Source organism: Aegilops tauschii, chromosome 2, assembly GCF_002575655.3.
Source record: "Aegilops tauschii subsp. strangulata cultivar AL8/78 chromosome 2, Aet v6.0, whole genome shotgun sequence".
Classification (NCBI taxonomy): Eukaryota; Viridiplantae; Streptophyta; class Magnoliopsida; order Poales; family Poaceae; genus Aegilops; species Aegilops tauschii.
Window position 1 is genome coordinate 199327988 of NC_053036.3, and position 17551 is coordinate 199345538.

Here is a 17551-nt window from a genome sequence, read left to right on the forward strand (position 1 = left end):
TATAGGCGTCCCCTCCCCACGTATATATAGGTGGGAGGGGGAGGGGGACAACCTTGGGGCGCCCCAAGTAGGAGGAATACTACTTGGGGCCCTAGTCCAATTCGCCCCCCTACCATGTTTACCGGAGGGGAAAGGAAGGAGGAGGGAGGAGGGAAGGAAGGGGGAGGCCGAATCCCTCCCCTTTGTTCTCCCTTCCCCTCTTTCCTTCCCCTCAAGTGTGGCCCATATGGGGGGCGCGACAGCCCCTGCTGGCTGCTGCGTTTTTCCCTCTTGGCCCATTAGGCCCGTATCTTTGCCGGGGGTGCCTGGAACCCCTTCCGGTGACCCGATATGTACCTGGTACTCTCCAGAACACTTCCGGTGTCTGAATACTATCGTACTATATATCAATCTTTACCTCTCGACCATTTCGAGACTCCTTGTCATGTCCGTGATCTTATCCGAGACTCCGAACAAAATCCGGTCACCAAATCACATTTTTTTTAGAAAAGGGGGAGATCCCCGGCCTCTGCATCAGAAAGATGCATACGGCCACATTTATTAAAAAGAAAATAAGTTCGACAGAGGTCTTGAGGTCTCAAACAAAAGAAAACAAGATGCTCACACAGAGCAGAAAAGTAAAAGTAAAGCCACAACTGGCTGGCAAAATAAAGATAGGGAAACTAATTGCCTATCCTATTACATGACCACCATCCAAACTGGTTGAAAATAGCCCATGCTAGCATCTCCCATCGGATAGATCCAGTAACCAAACGCTCCCTGGCCTCCGTCGGAGTGAGTAGCGACCACATACGGATCAACGCAGTGGCTCGGAAGATAACCTGCAAAAAATGAGTATTTGTTGTTCTGTTAAAGACCAAGTCATTTCTGCAGTTCCAAACTGCCCATAATAAAGCACATACTCCTACACGAATGTGTTTCGCCATTTCGGAATCTATCCCGTCAAGCCATGTCCCAAATAACATGTTGATATTATTCGAAGGAGTAATATTAAAGGCTATGTGAACTGTCCGCCATAATTTTTTTGCCAACGGGCAATCAAGAAAGAGGTGTTTGATGGATTCATCCCGGTCAGAGGTGAACATCACCCCAGAGGCAGAATGGCTGCACAAGCAGGGCTATCGGTGGACCGAGTCTGAGGAGGAGTCCGTCCCAGCTGCAGAGTCCGACGAGGAGCGAGCCAGTGACTACTCCGCTTGAGCCACCACTATTGCTGTAGGTGTCCTCTCTGCCTTTTTGGCATCTCGATGCCAAAGGGGGAGAGAGTGTAGGATTTGCTGCGAGTTATGTCGTGTTTGGGTCAGTTGAACTTCGTTTGCTTTGGTTTGCTTTGGTTTGTGCTCGTGAGACCTTCTATCATATGGTGTAAGACATATGCACTCTATCGTACCGTAGTAAGCTTATTCTATCATATGCTTATTACATTATGCTCCTGTCTATCTTGCTTAGCTTTAGCCTTATTGCAAGATTTGCCATGTCTATAAAATACAGGGGGAGTGTTGATCCTAGTATGTGTGCCGTGCAGTCCAAAGCACTCATCGAGATAGCACACATCTAGGGGGAGCCCGTCTATATTTTAGAGACTTGGGGTTTGCCCTTGCTCTTTGCGTTATACCCTCGTGCAAATCCCGTGTTGTCATCAATCCACCAAAAAGGGGAAGATTGTAAGGGCATTTTTATCCCTTAGTTGGTTTTGGTGATTGATGACAATACTTTTGCGGTCTAATCATGTGCATCAAATATTTCAGATATATTGACTAGGCACAAGATGTTTGGGTTCCCCTCAAAGGCTATAGAAGACGGCGTTTCTCTTCGGTTCTTTTCGATGGTATTGAGTCGTAGGGAAGCCGTACTATTAAGAGGGGGTCCGCTTTGGAAAGGTTGGGTGGATTCATCACGTACACATCGTCCCTTGCACCTCCTTTCCTCTTGCCTTTGGAGCATCCTAAGTTTTCCTTGTCTATGCAATTATAGCTCTTGTCTGCTGAACTAGGAAGTGCGGTAGTACTGCTCATCAGAGCGGTAGTACCGCAGGACCTTGCGGTAGTACCGCCCGCTGGTGCGGTAGTACCGCAAGGCCCCACGGTAGTACCGCTTCTCGTAAGCGGTAGTACCGTGGTCCCTGCTTAGTTCCGCAACTACGCGGCTGTAAGGGGCGGATGTAATTTTTTACATCCGCACCTCGCGCGGTAGTACAGCGGCTGGCTTACGGTACTACCGCGTCGGGTTTTTGCATCGACTTCAACTCTGCGGAAGTAGCCACGGATGTAATTTTTTATATCCGTGCCTTCCCATCCCTGGACAGCCCCTGCCTTGCGGTAGTACCGCAAGGGGGAGCGGTAGTACCGCACCAGCAGTACTACCGCCCTCTGCCATAGTGCTGTGTGGCTGTTCTGGTCTCTGCTGCGTGGGCGGCAGTATCGCGGGGCTCTGCGGTAGTACCGCGTACCCCTGCGGTAGTACCGCGCCTCAGGTGCGGTAGTACTGCGTGCCCCTGCGGTAGCACCGCGTCTGAGGTGCGGTAGTACCGCGCTGCGCAGGCTGAGTTGGTGGATAACGGTTGGATTTGTTCTCCCACTATATAAGGGGTGTCTTCCTCCTCTAGTTGACTACCTCTTCCACCTCCAAGCTCCATTGTTGCTCTAAGCTCCATTTTCGCCCGATCTCCTTCCCTAGCCAATCAAACTTGTTGATTCTCTAGGGATTGGTTGAGGAGGCCCCGATCTACACTTCCACCAAGAGATATTTGAATCCCCCCACTAATCCCTTGTGGATCTTGTTACTCTTGGGTGTTGAGCACCCTAGACGGTTGAGGTCACCGTGGAGCCATAGTCCATTGTGGTGAAGCTTCGTGGTGTCGTTGGGAGCCTCCAATTAAGTTGTGGAGATTGCCCCAACCTTGTTTGTAAAGGTTCGGTCGCCGCCTTCAAGGGCACCAATAGTGGAATCACGGCATCTCGCATTGTGTGAGGGCGTGAGGAGAATACGGTGGCCCTAGTGGCTTCTTGGGGAGCATTGTGCCTCCACACTACTCCAACGGAGACGTACTTCCTCTCAAAGGGAAGGAACTTCGGTAACACATCCTCGTCTTCACCGGCTCCACTCTTGGTTATCTCGTGCCTTTACTTGTGCAAGTTTATTTGTGCCTTATCTCTTGCTTGCGTGTATGCTTATTGTTGTTGCATCATATAGGTTGCTCACCTAGTTGCATATCTAGACAACCTACTTTGATGCAAAGTTTAAATTGGTAAAGAAAAGCTAAAAATTGTTAGTTGCCTATTCACCCCCCCTCTAGTCAACTATATCGATCCTTTCAATCGGTATCAGAGCCTCGTCTCTTTATTAAGGACTTTGCCGTCCGAAGAGTATGGTTGACGCCGTAGACGGTGTGGAGGAGCACTCCGGTGTGAATCCGGTCTCGTCTACGGGAGATGGGGGAACCGCGGTCTCTCGTGAGGAATTAAATGTGGCGTTGGACACATTGAAAACCTCCATGACTACCAAGGTCGAAAGCATGTTTAATAAATACTTAGAAGGGCTTAAACTTTCCACCGCACCATTGAAAGTGGGTGATCCCGCCAACAAGGTGACGGATGCTACCTCCGACAAAGGGGAAGCTACTAGCGAGAAAGCTCCTTCTTCTAGTGGTAAAAATGGCACCGGCATCTTTGCCCATGTGGAACCTCCACCTGTCTATGGTGGACCGCTCCCTTCCACTCATTTGAATCATGCCGGTCCGGCTCCGAAGATTGAGAAGAATGTAGATTTTGATTCTTGGGTCTATCGTTTTAAGCGCCATTTAAATCATGTGAACACTAACCTTTGGAGAATCATTGAAGAAGGTTTTTATCCGCATGACCGAAGTAACTTCACTCCTAGAGAAGTTGTGGATCATCAATTCAATGAGAATGCTCTCTTCATCATCCAAGAAGCAATCCCACCCGAAGATCTTCCTCATCTCCGGCCCTACACCGTGGCCAAAGATGCTTGGCTCCAAGTTGTTTCCCTCTATCGGGGAAGCGCAAGCATTCAACGCTCCAACTATGAAGTGGTGCAAGATGAAGCCGATGAGTTTGCAATGAAAGAAGATGAAGAACCTCGTAAGCTTTTTCGGAGAGTAACCAAACTCGCGGTCTCTCTCCGAGATCATGGAAGTAAAGACACGGATGACAATTGGATCAAGCGCAAATTCCTCAAGGCAATGATGCCCTACCACAAAGCCATGTCCTCCGTCATTCGTCAAAGGCCGGACTTCCACACCTTGTCCTCAAGTGAAGTGTTGGATGAGTTCGTTGCTATGAGCATCTTGGACAAGACCGCCGACAATGCGGTTCTTCGCTCTCAAAGAGTAAAGAAGCCCAACCTTGCTCTAAAGGCCAAGGTTAGTATGGAGGAAGAGGATGAAGAGGAAGAAGAGGAGGGCAACCTCGAAGATACGAATATGCCTATCATGAACACATGGCTCTTGCTTCAAGGCAATTTTGGAGCAAGAAGAACTCAAGGCCAAACTTCAACAAGAACAATTCAAGTGGCGCAAAGGGCAAGCAACGGGTGAGGACTTGCTTCAATTGTGGCAATGTGAGCCACTTTGTTGCGGAGTACCCTTACGAGAAGAGGGAAGACAATGGTGGCAAGCTCATCCGAAAGGACAAGGCCAAGTCGTTCCCCAACAAGAGCAACTTCACCAAGAAGACTCCTCCCAAGGCATTAGTCGTACAAGAAGAGTACAACGAGGATGATGACGATGATGAAGATGGTGAGTCGGTTGCCATGGCCTCTGTGGCCATTGCGATGACTCCACGGATGTCTCTCTTCGACTCACCCAATGAGAACATCGCCGCCAAGTGCCTCATGGCTAAAGCCACCAACAAGGTAACCCCAACATCAAAACTACCATCATTAATCATCCTTCTTCGACGGATAACATTGATGAACATGAGGGGACAAATGTGGAGGAAAATGAGTTTGAGACCTTTATGGGTAAACTCAAGGGCAAATCCAAGAAGCACTTCGTTGCTCTCTTGGAACAACTTGGTGAAGCCAATGACATGATCGAGGCTCACGAATACACCATCTCTAAGATGGAAGGGCATAGTCATGACTATGCCGATGAGATTTCGGATCTCTCCAATGCTCTTGACGAAGAGCGTGGTCTTCGTTTGGCTCTTGAGGAGTCATACAACGATGATCATGCTAAGTTAAAGAAAGATCTTGATCATGCTCTTGTTGTGTCTCGTGTGCTAAACTCCGAGAAGGCAAAGCTTGGGGTTGATCTTGCTAGACTCAAAGAGGAGTTTGACATTCTTGACAAGGCTCACAAAGTCTTGAAGGGTGTTCATGCTAGCCTCAAGGAGTCTCATGATCAACTCCAAGTGAAGCTAACTAAGGAGAAAGCCACCTTTCCTCATATGGTGTTAATTGATAATGCAAATGCTACTAATCCTTGTTGTGAGCATGTGCATCTTGTTGAGGAGAATGCTAAGTTGAAGGAGCAACTTGAGAAAGGCCTTGTGTCATGCATACAAGGTGAGAAGAACCTCAACGACCTTTTGAGCAATCAAAAGGAAGTTATGGCCAAGGAGGGGATTGGGTTCGCACCCAAGCCCAAGAACAAGAAGAAGAATGACAAGACCAAATGACCTCCTCCTCTCAAGCAAACTTTTGTGAAGGAGGGAGAGGGTGCTTCCAAGGAGAAGAAGAACAATGCGAAGGGTGGCGGTGTCAAGAAGGGCAATGCCACCCCTTCCAACAAAGCCGGCGACTTTAATCCTTCTTATGTGCTATGCCGTGCTAGTGATGGGCATGTTTATGCCAAATTTGTTGGTTCTCCTCATGAGTATATTGAATGGTCTATTTGGGTTCCTAAGACCCTTGTTACTAACATCAAAGGACCCATTACAAAATGGGTACCTAAAACCAAGCATTGATCTCTTGTAGGTGTTTGCTTCCGGTGGGGGATCATGGTTGCTCGATAGTGGAGCTACAAATCATATGACCGGAAGCAAGGACTTGGTGGTGGACATGCACAAGATTCCATCTATGCCCACCAATGTCGAGTGGGGTGATGCCTCGTCCTCTAAGGTATTGAGACTCGGCAAAGTTGTCATTTCTCATGATCTCACGATCGAGAAGGTCATGCTAGTTGAGTCCCTTGCATACAATTTACTTTCCGTTCGTCAACTTGCAATCATGGGCTTTGCCACTTTCTTTGATATTGATACCGTGGACCTCTTGTGGAGCAAGACTCTTAAAGTAGCCTTTGTTGGGCATGTCGAAAATGGTCTCTATGTGATTAACTTTTCGGAGCGACCCACTAAGACCGCGACATGCCTAATGGCTAAAGTTGACGTGGGATGGCTTTGGCATCGCCGGTTAGCCCATGTCAATATGAGATCTTTGCAAAGTCTTCTCAAGGGGGACCATGTCCGTGGACTAACAAATGTTAGTTTTGCTAAAGATCGTGCTTGCAGTGCTTGTATCGAAGGAAAGCTACATGAGATGGCTCACCCTCCCACAACTATCATTTACTCGAAGAGGCCTTTGGAGCTCCTTCATTTGGATCTCTTTGGGCCTCCATCCTTTGATAGTCTTGGGGGTAGGAAGTATTGCTTGGTGATTGTGGATGACTATTCAAGATACACTTGGGTGTATTTCTTCAAGAGGAAGAGCGAGACCCAACAAACCGTCATTGACTTTGCGAATGAAGCCCAACGTCAACACAATAAAAGATCTTGACAATAAGAAGCGACAACGGCACCGAGTTCAAGAACTACACCTTGGATGAGTTTCTTAGTGATGAGGGGATCAAGCATCAATATTCCGCACCTTACACCCCTCAACAAAACGGTGTTGCGGAGAGGAAGAACCGGACGTTGATGGATGCGGCAAGGACTATGATGGCGGAGTTCAAGTCTCCATACAACTTTTGGGCCGAAGCCATCAACACCGCGTGTCATGCATCCAATCGGCTCTACCTCCGCAAGGGCTTGAACAAGACTCCATATGAGATACTCACCGGTAACAAGCCCAACCTGAAGTACTTTCGGGTGTTCGGGTGTAAGTGTTTCATTCTCAAGAAAGGTGTTCGGTTGTCTAAATTTGAGGCTAGAGCTTATGAGGGCATATTTGTTGGTTATGCTACAAACTCTCATGCTTACCGTGTCCTCAATAAATCTACGAGACTTATTGAGGAGACGTGTAACGTGGAGTTTAATGAGAATAACGGCTCCCAAGTGGAGCAAAGTGGCACTTGTGATGTAGGTGATGAAATTCCTCCTCAAGCCATAAGAAGAATGGGTGTTGGTTTTATACTACCCATTGAGGAACCCCTTGTGGCCGAAGGAGAAGGACAATGCTCCACCCAAGTGGAGCCATCACCATCCCAAGGCCCACACGCTTCCGAAGAACAAAATGAAGACCCTCAACCTCATGAACAAGACCAAGGTCAAGATCATGCTCAAGACGGTGGTGACACACCAAGTGATGCCCAAGGTCAAGTTCTCTCCTCCGAGCAAGTTCAAGACGGCGCTCACGATGATCAAGTGACCGCTCCTCGACTCACCACCGAGGAGGAATTGGAGCGTCGTGCCGCCAAGATTGCATCCAAGCTCTCCACCAAGGGTCATCTCATGAAGAATGTGCTTGGAAGCATTCAAAAGGGGGTAAGCACTCATAGACAATTGGCAAACTATTGTGAACATCATGCGATTGTCTCTTGTGTTGAACCCCATAAGGTATATGAAGCACTCGAAGATCCGGATTGGCTTAATGCCATGCATGAAGAACTCAACAACTTCGAGTACAACAAGGTGTGGAGATTAGTGCCGAGGCCAACGAGGAACCACAATGTCATTGGAACCAAGTGGATATTCAAGAACAAGCAAGATGCTCATGGGACCATCATTCGCAACAAGGCACGATTGGTGGCACAAGGCTACTCCCAAGTCGAGGGTATCGACTACGGTGAAACCTTTGCTCCCGTTGCTCGCCTTGAATCTATTCATTTGTTGATTGCTTATGCCTCTCATCACAACTTTATGTTGCAACAAATGGATGTGAAGAGTGCTTTTCTTAATGGTCCCATTAATGAGTTGGTTTATGTCAAACAACCCCCCGGGTTTGAGGATCCCTAGGTTTGAAGTTGGGCTAATCGACCCCACTCTTTTTACTAAGAAGGTCAAAGGGGAGTTGTTTGTATGCCAACTATATGTTGATGACATTATCTTTGGTTCCCCTAACAAAGCTTTCAATGAGGAATTTGCCGCACTCATGACCTCAAAGTTCAAGATGTCTTCCATGGGAGAGTTGAAGTTCTTTCTCGGTTTCGAAGTAAAGCAAAGAAGAGAAGGAACCTTCATCAACCAAGCCAAATACACTCAAGACATGCTCAAGAGATTCAAACTAAGTGATGTCAAGCCAGCGTCCACTCCAATGCCCACCAAGTGCCAACTTGACATCGATCCCAATGGTAAAGCGGTGGATCAAAAGGTATATCGCTCCATGATTGGTTCCTTGCTTTATCTTTGTGCATCTAGACCGGATATCATGTTGAGTGTGGGAATTTGTGCACGGTTTCAAGCCGCACCTAAGGAAAGCCACTTTGTGGCGGTCAAGCGAATCTTTCGATATTTGGCTCATACCCCAAACTTTGGCTTATGGTACCCAAGAGGAGCAAACTTCAAGCTTGTAGGATATTCGGACTCCGATTGGGCGGGAGACAAAGTGGATAGGAAGTCCACTTCCGGAGGGTGCCAATTCCTTGGTTGCTCTTTGGTAAGTTGGTCTTCTAAAAAGCAAAGTTGTGTGTCTCTCTCGTCCACCGAAGCGGAGTATGTGGTGGCCGGGAGTTGTTGTGCACAACTCTTATGGACGAGGCAAACTTTAAAGGATTACGGTGTCATTTGTGACAAAGTGCCTCTTTGGTGTGATAATGAAAGTGCTATCAACATTTCTCTCAACCCCGTGCAACACTTCAAGACGAAGCATATTGAGATTCGGTATCACTTCATCCGAGATCACATTAGGCGAGGGGAGATCGAGCTCAACTACGTCAACACCCATGATAACCTTGCAGATATTTTCACGAAGCCTTTGGATGAAGCAAGATTTCGCGAGTTAAGGCATGAGCTAAATATCATTGATTCGAGCAATGTTGCTTGACCCCTTGCACACCCCACCACACTCAACTTGTTGTCTATTCTAGGTGTAGGCATGGACATAGGGGGAGTGTTGTTCTCTCAATGAACTCTCCCTCCCCCCATTATGCATAAAGTGATAAACTCTTTCACATTAGCCATTTTTGATGGTACTTGTGCTTCAAAGACGAGTTTTGGTCATGGGCCCAAGGATAATTCTTCGCGGTGCCATACCAATTGACTCAAACATAGGTGGCTCCGGCCACTGCCCTCTCCTTGGAGAGGTTGTGTCTCGTTTTTGGTTTGTGTTGGTTCTTGCCTCTCCTTCTTCGTGGCGCGCTCGTGCTTGTGGTGTCCAGTGTGTTAGTTCCTTTCTGTAGTCTCTCGCTTGAAGGTTCCGTGCTTAGGAGTTTTCTTTGGTTGAAACTTTTTTTTGAGCCCACGGTACTACCGCGGCTTGCCACGGTACTACCGCAAGCACTACAGGAAAGAGCTACTTTGCCGTCTGCCACGGCGGACGGCAAAGGCTCGAAAGGCGGACGGCAAAGACCTTTGCCGTCAGCCGCGGACGGCAAAAGGCTCCGGCAAAGAAGGCTACGGTAAACAGCTGCTTTGCCGCCTGCTTCCTGGCGGCGGACGGCAAAGGTTCTTTGCCGTCTGCGGCGGACGGCAAAGAGGGCGGACGGCAATAATTGCGCTGTCAGTCCGTTAAGTGGCTAACGGCAGACCTTTGCCGTCCGCCGCTGACGGCAAAATTTCTCTGGTCTTTGCCGTCTGCCACAGATGGCAAAGTGCAGGTTCTTTGCCGTCTGCCACAGATGGCAAAGTCTTTGCCGTCTGCCACTGTAGGCAAACTGACCAAATGGGTCAGCTCCCAGGAAGCACAGTTGGCTGCCACGTGGCTTCTTTGCCATCAGCGGCAGACGGCAAAGAGCTCTTTGCCGTCGGTGGCAGACGGCAAAGAGCCTGCATATTGGCTGTTTTTTCTGTTTTTTATTAAATCCCACAATTTGCACAGAAAATATAGATGACATATATAGATATATTTCCATATCACATATCCAGCACATAAGTTTCATATCACATATCACATATCACATCAGTTTCATCCATACACATTGTTCATACATAAGCAAGTTCCATCCATACACATTGTTCCATCCATATATATATTACAATGCAAAGTTTCATGAAGATAGCAAGTTCCATCATAGCAAGCTAGATACAATGCAAAGTTTCATCAAAGGAAAAGCAAGCACTCCATCATAGCAAGCTAGCTTCCATGAAGTGAATGAAATCTGCAAAATGGTAAATAAGAAAGTTAGAAATAGGTGACTAGAACAAGAAGAAGACTAGAACAAGAAGTATAAACTGGATCATTTATAAGCTAACCTAGGAGCTACTCAGGTAAATTGGGTCATTTTAGAGCTAACTTGGATAAACTGGATCATTTATAAGCTAACCTAGGTAAGATGGGTCATTTTGGAGCTAACCTAGGTGAAATGGGTCATTTTAAAGCTAACGTAGGTAAAATGGATCATTTAGGAGCTAATCTACGTAAAATGGGTCATTTTAGAGCTAATTTAGTTGAAATGGATCTTTTTGAGCTAACTTAGGTGAAATGGATCATTTAAGAGCTAATTTAGGTGAAATGGATCGTTTTTTAGCTCACTTAGGTCAAATGGATCGTTTATGAGCTAAATTAGTTGAAATGGATCGTTTATGAGATAACCTAGGTAAGATGGGTCATTTTGGAGTTAACCTAGGTGAAATGGGCCATTTTAAAGCTAACGTAGGTAAAATGGATCATTTAGGAGCTAATCTAGGTAAAATGGGTCATTTTTGAGCTAACTTGGATGAACTGCATCATTTATAAGCTAACCTAGGTAAAATGGGTCATTTTGGAGGAAAATAAGCTAACTCTAGGTCATTATGGTAAGCATATTGGAGGAAATAAAGCTAAGTCTAGGTCTTTATGCATTTGTTAAGCAAAACACTAGAGAAACTTACCGTGATCAGGGAGGTGTAGGAGCGGGGTGGCTAGTGCCGCTACCTGGAGAAGGATCGTGCGATGCGTTTCTGGAGTTAAGCTGCACCAAAGATCATTTCCAATGTCTCGTTAGCATTACGACACTCAAATGTTAAGACTACCAAGTAATGTCCATTCAAACTAAACTCACCGTGCTCCCAGGAGCAATCACTGGCATCGGCGGAGCGGGCTGACCGGACTTCTCGCACACAGACTGCACATTTGGTTTTCAGAACAGAGTCATACTAGTTAGTAATGAGACTCAAATGTTAAGACTAGCAAGTAATATGCAGAAGAAACTTACCACAAGGAGCTCGTACATGGCCCTTGCCTGCATGTCATTCCGTGCCCTCTCCTCCTCCATCATCTTTCTCGTCCTCTCCTCCATCTCCTGCTGCCTCTCCGCCGCCTCCGCCAGAAGTTTCTCCGTTCTATCTCTCTCAGTCTGTATAGCAGCCTGCAACACCACTCACATGACCATTTGTAATCATTGATGGAAGCGCACACAATGTAATGGAGAAAGATAACTGAGTACGTATCACTAACCTTGATGGCGAGTTGCACTGGCCGTTCACGAGGCCTTATCTCAGGAGCGGAGCTCGACTGGCGCGCCTTGATCTCCGGGAGAGTGCTAGGACAACGGATAAGTCCATCTCCAATGGCTATGGAGCCATGGGACCTCCCGCCACCAGATATCATCACCAGCTCTGGATCAATGGGACCCTGGCTCGGGTTAAAGTCCTCCCCTTTCCTCGCCTTCCCCTCATCTCTATATCTCACGAGCTTGTTGCGGGAGGAGATGTTGGTGAAGTTGTTTGCATCATCGAGGTCAGACTGAGAGAAAGCCTTGACTTTCTTGAAAGAGCTAGTGTGGGCCATGGCATACAGGTCGTACACCTCTGGCACCTTATCCGCCTTATTGTAGCGTGCCTGAAAGAGAGAAACAATGAAAATTAGTAATTAAAGGGCTCAAGCTAGCATGATGAATGAATTGCATGAATCATGAAGCAAACCACATACCCAGTTGCGCCCGAACTGATATAAGTTGGAGCTGCCTTGATGGTGTGGCACACCTTCCATTTGGGCACGTTTGTCCTTGGCCTGGTTGTGGAGGGCTAGCCATTCTTGTGAGCACCACTCATCGACCAACACCTCCCAACAATCCATCCGATCCGCACACCATCTCGGAGGCGCCTAAGTTAGCAAATAGAAACTTCAGCGCTACGGCGAAGAATTACTAAATGAAGGAACTTAAGTAGAAGGCCTTAAGAATTACCTTCATGTACTGCTCCTTACTCAGGAACTTATCGCGGCACGCCGGCTTGGTCTTCTTGATACCACGCAAGGCGTAGTAGTCTCGAACAGCCTGCACCCGAGCCTCGTGCCGTAAGTTCTGGAGTAGGCGCTTGCAGACGTTCTGGATAACATTTGCGCTGTCCTCCTCGTATCCCTCCTCACACCTGTAGAATGTCTGCAATCAAATGAGACAATATTGATTAGTACAATTAATAACTAGCTAGTTGAAGATTTTGAAATGTGTAAAGGAGAAATTACCCAGAACGTCCTGATCACCATGTCTGCCCTCGTGTCGCACACGACACCGTCGATAATGACATCCGGCGGGGCCGGGGCAGCCACGTAGTGCTCCCAGCTCAACCCAAGCTCTGGAAGCCGACCCTCACCAGGCAACGTGACAAACCCCGGGAAGTTTTGCCGGCAAAGAACTCCAAGGACGGAGTTGGGCCGGCGGACACTATGATGGTGGTCCCAACCCCTGCAGCATGACAAGGCCAACGCATTAATTATTTGAAGAAACGTGAATGCAGAAGGTACAAAAATATTAAATGCACTTACGTACCTCTCCCCATCAGGGAAGATCAACCACCTCTGCTCGCGGGTCGCCGGCACGGACGGGAGCCGTGTAGCACCACGCTGGTAGACGGTGCCACCCTCCTCCTCAAGATCAGTCGGCTCCCCGCCATCATCAGCATGGCCACTCGGCTCCTCGGGCTGATCCGGCCAGGTACCCCATCCAGACGTGTGCTCCTCCGGGGTCTCGTGGGCCGAACTCTCGTGGGCCGAAGGCCAGTCGACCCGAGGCTCGTGGGCCCAAGACCCGTGGACCGGAGGCTCGTGGACCGGAGTCCGTGTAGCGTCCTCCTCGGACGAGTCCACCCTAGCAGTCACGTGCTCGGGTGAAACAGCTGGGGGTGGCGGCGAGGAAGGTGCCGTAGCAGTCACCCTACCTCCTCTCCCGCGACCACGTGCCCCACCTCCTCTCTTCCTACCTCGTCCCCTGCTGGGCACCGCGGTCGACGAAGAAGGGCCCGGCGGTGTGGACATACTGTCCAGCAACGCTCGGCGGAGAGGTACGTCTGGAATCGAAGACCTCAGACCACGCGCCGACGAAGAAGGGGCCTTGGCGCGCTCCCGACCAGCGCCCACCATCTTTCAACACCTGCCATGACAAACAGTAAACGAAATTAGTACAACATAAAAAAAAGACCGACATGAATAATAATATGTGTATCACTTAAGTGTATCATCATCAAGTACAACATTAAAAAATTTAATACCTGACACTACTAATAATCTCGATCAGTATCATCAATAAATGCATAATCATCATCATCACTATAATCAATGACGGGCTCATTGGGTTCAGTGGCATCAACATGTGCAAGGCCACCTTGACATAATCGGTCAAGCAATGACAGGTCATCCGCAGCAGTAACCTCTTCTTGTTCCGGCTCTTCTTGTTCCTCCTCTGGGGTGATGTCGGATTCACTGTCGCTGTCTACTTCAATGTTTTGGGGTGAAGTATAGCGGTTCTTGAAACGCTTTTTGGAAAGACGTGTCTCTTGGAAGAATTCTCCTTCATATGTGTCTGGGTTAATGTGAGGTTCATAATCCTCTTCCTTTGGGGGAGATAGTCTAGCATGTGGCGGCACTTCATAAACGACATCCCAACCTTTCAGATTTGGATTAGTTTGGCAGGCCCACGGTAGATAGAATACTGCACATTTGTGCTCACCCACGAACGAAGGGGCAGAGCTCGTCAAACGCCGGCGAGGTCGTCGAACACCAAACCTCGCAGCGATGAAACAACTGCACATTTAAAACTACCCGATCAACACAATTATATATGATGTTTTTCATAACAAAATCGAAAGATATATGACCTAACTAATAATTCACAAATATATGACCCCGTCGGCTTCTGGAAGGCCAAAGAACACCTTTTCGGGAGGTGTCGGGGGTCGGGGTGTCGTGTCGGGGTTGGGGTCTCGGGGTCGGGGTGTCGGGTCGGGGTGCCGGGTCGGGGTCAGGGTGCCGTGTCGGTGTCGGGGTCGGGGTGTCGGGTCAGGCTCGGGGTCGGGGTGTCGGGGTCGGGGTCGGGGTCGGGGTCTCGGTGTCGGGGTGTCGGGGGTGTCGTGTCGGGGGTCGGGGTCGGGGTGTCGGGTCGGGGTGCCGGGTCGGGGTCGGGGTCGGGGTGTCGGGTCAGGCTCGGGGTCGGGGTGTCGGGGTCGGGGTCGGGGTCTCGGTGTCGGGGTGTCGGGGGTGTCGTGTCGGGGGTCGGGGTGTCGTGTCGGTGTCGGGGTGCCGTGTCGGGGTCGGGGTGCTATTTCGGGGTCGGGGGGTCGGGGTGTCGTGTCGGGGTCAGGGGGTTAGGGGGTCGGGTGTCGGGGTGGAGTCGGGGTCGGGTGTCGGGGTGTGGTGTCGGGGTTGGGGGGTCAGGGGGTCTTGTCATTCTTCTACTACTTCTACTTCTTCTCATTCTTCTACTTCTTCTCATCCCCCCTCTTCTTCTTCTTCTTCTTCTTCTTCTTCTTCTTCTTCTTCTTCTTCTTCTTTCTCCTCCTCCTCCTCCTCCTCCTCCTCTTCTTCTTCTTCTTCTTCTTCTTCTTCTTCTTCTTCTTCTTCTTCTTCTTCTTCTTCTTCTTCTTCTTCTTCTTCTTCTTCTTCTTCTTCTTCTTCTTCTTCTTCTTCTTTCTCCTCCTCCTCCTCCTCCTCCTCCTCCTCCTCTTCTTCTTCTTCTTCTTCTTCTTCTTCTTCTTCTTCTTCTTCTTCTTCTTCTTCTTCTTCTTCTTCTTCTTCTTCTTCTTCTTCTTCTTCTTTCTCCTCCTCCTCCTCCTCCTCCTCCTCCTCCTCCTCCTCTTCTTCTTCTTCTTCTTCTTCTTCTTCTTCTTCTTCTTCTTTCTCCTCCTCCTCCTCCTCCTCCTCCTCCTCCTCTTCTTCTTCTTCTTCTTCTTCCCCCTTCTACTTAACCTAAACCTAAACTAAAAACCTAAACTAATTACAACTAAACTATTTAAACTAATTAAACCTAAACTAATTAAACTAAATAACCTAAACTAATTAATTCTAAACTGAAAAAACTTAAACTAAAAACCTTATCTAAACAGAAAAGAAAAACAAAAAAATAGAAAAAAATGGGAGGGGCTCACTGTGGGGGGCGGCGACGGGTCGGGGAGGGGCCGGCGACGGGGGGCCGGGGCGGGGCGGTGGGGGCCCGGCCGGCGGGGGGCCGGGGCGGGGCGGTGGAGGAGGCGGCCTGGGGCGGCGGGGGGCGGGGCGGCGGTGGGGCGCGGGGCGGCGGGGGGCCGGGGCGGGGGGGGCGATGGGGCGGCGGGGGGCCGGGGCGGGGGGGCGACGGGGCGGTCGGGCGGCGGGGAGCCGGGGCGGTGGGGGCGACGGGGCGGCGGGGGCGACGGGGCGGCGGCGGGGTGGGAGGAGAGGCGAGGAGGAAGTGAGTAACGGGCGGGGGGGGGGGGGGGTACCTGCCGTTAGTCAAGTGCCCTCTTTGCCGTCCGCCAGCCTTTGCCGTCCGCCTTTTTGCCTCTTTGCCGTCTGCTAGCGGACGGCAAAGAGGTGGGCCGTTAAGATTTTTTCAAACGAGCGGGGGGTGGGGGCCACCTCACTCTTTGCCGTCTGCCAGCGGACGGCAAAGATTCTTTGCCGTCTGCTGGCAGACGGCAAAGAGCTAGCAGATGGCAAAGAGCTTCTTTGCCGTCAGCCTTTTCTTTGCCGTCTGCTTTTGGGTAGCTGATGGCAAAGAGCTTCTTTGCCGTCAGCTAGCAGACGGCAAAGATCTGGCAGATGGCAAATTAGCTGATTCCAGTAGTGAAGGGGGCGCGCGCGGTACTTCCGCACCCAGCGCGGCAGTAATTTTTTACTGCCGCCGGGGGGAGCGGTACTACGGCCTCGGTGCGGTACTTCCGCCCGGGCAGTAGTACCGCGATGACGTGCGGTACTACCGCGCGAGTGAGCGGTACTTCCGCACCCAGCGCGGCAGTAATATTTTACTGCCGCCTGGGGGAGCGGTACTACGGCCTCGGTGCGGTACTTCCGCCCGGGCGGTACTACCGCGATGACGTGCGGTACTACCGCGAGAGTAGTGAGCGGTACTTCCGCACCCAACGCGGCAGTAATTTTTTACTGCCGCCTGGGGGAGCGGTACTACGGCCCCGGTGCGGTACTTCCGCCCGGGCGGTAGTACCGCGATGACGTGCGGTACTACTGTGCGGTCATGGGCGCGTGGGGGTTAAACACGGGCAGGGGGAGTTCTAACTCCCCCATACCCATTCGTCTCTCTCCCCACTTCGTCTCTCTCTCTCTCGCTCAAGAACGGCGCCGGAGGCCCTCGCCGGATCTCCGTCTCCGGCCGCTCTCCTTGGATTCCGACCGGTGGGATCGTTCCCCCCCACTCCCTCTTGCCATGGAACAAGGTTTCTCCCCAATCCCTCTCGTTTTCTTGTTCATCTTGTTGCTTTTAGGTTTTGGGAGATGCAAGTTGTTCTTGAGATTTTAAGTCAAATCTTTGCAAGAGTAGGATGTAGGAGAGTAGTTTTGTGTAGTGTTGGTACTTGCTATAGTTGCCCCGTGATGGATTTGATCGACCGTAGTACCACGTATTGACACGGTTGTGCTCAGATCTCCATGGCTATTTCGGATCTGCAACCGTGTGGTACTACCGCTCCTCAGCTGCGGTACTACCGCCCGTCCGGTACTACCACCCTACTGGCGCGGTACTACCGCACGTCCGGTACTACCGCCCTGCGGGCGCGGTACTACCGCACGTCCGGTACTACCGCTCCTTGGAGCGGTACTACCGCACGTGGCACAACACGCATTACTACCGTTGTCTCAAATCCCTCTTGTGGCACTTCTTATGTGCCATGTCTACTTGTTTCACCTGCTTTGCTGTGGTCTTTGCATTGATCCTTCTCGTGTTTCGTGCGTGTTTGTTTTGTGGTGTGTGTTTTAGGTGGTGGCTCAGGTGCTCCAGCTCGCCGCTTCAATCCACCCCGTGACACGGGGTCCAAGCGTATGCGCAACACAGAGGAAGCAGAGGGCTCCAATGCCCCCCAACGCAGAACCAAGACCA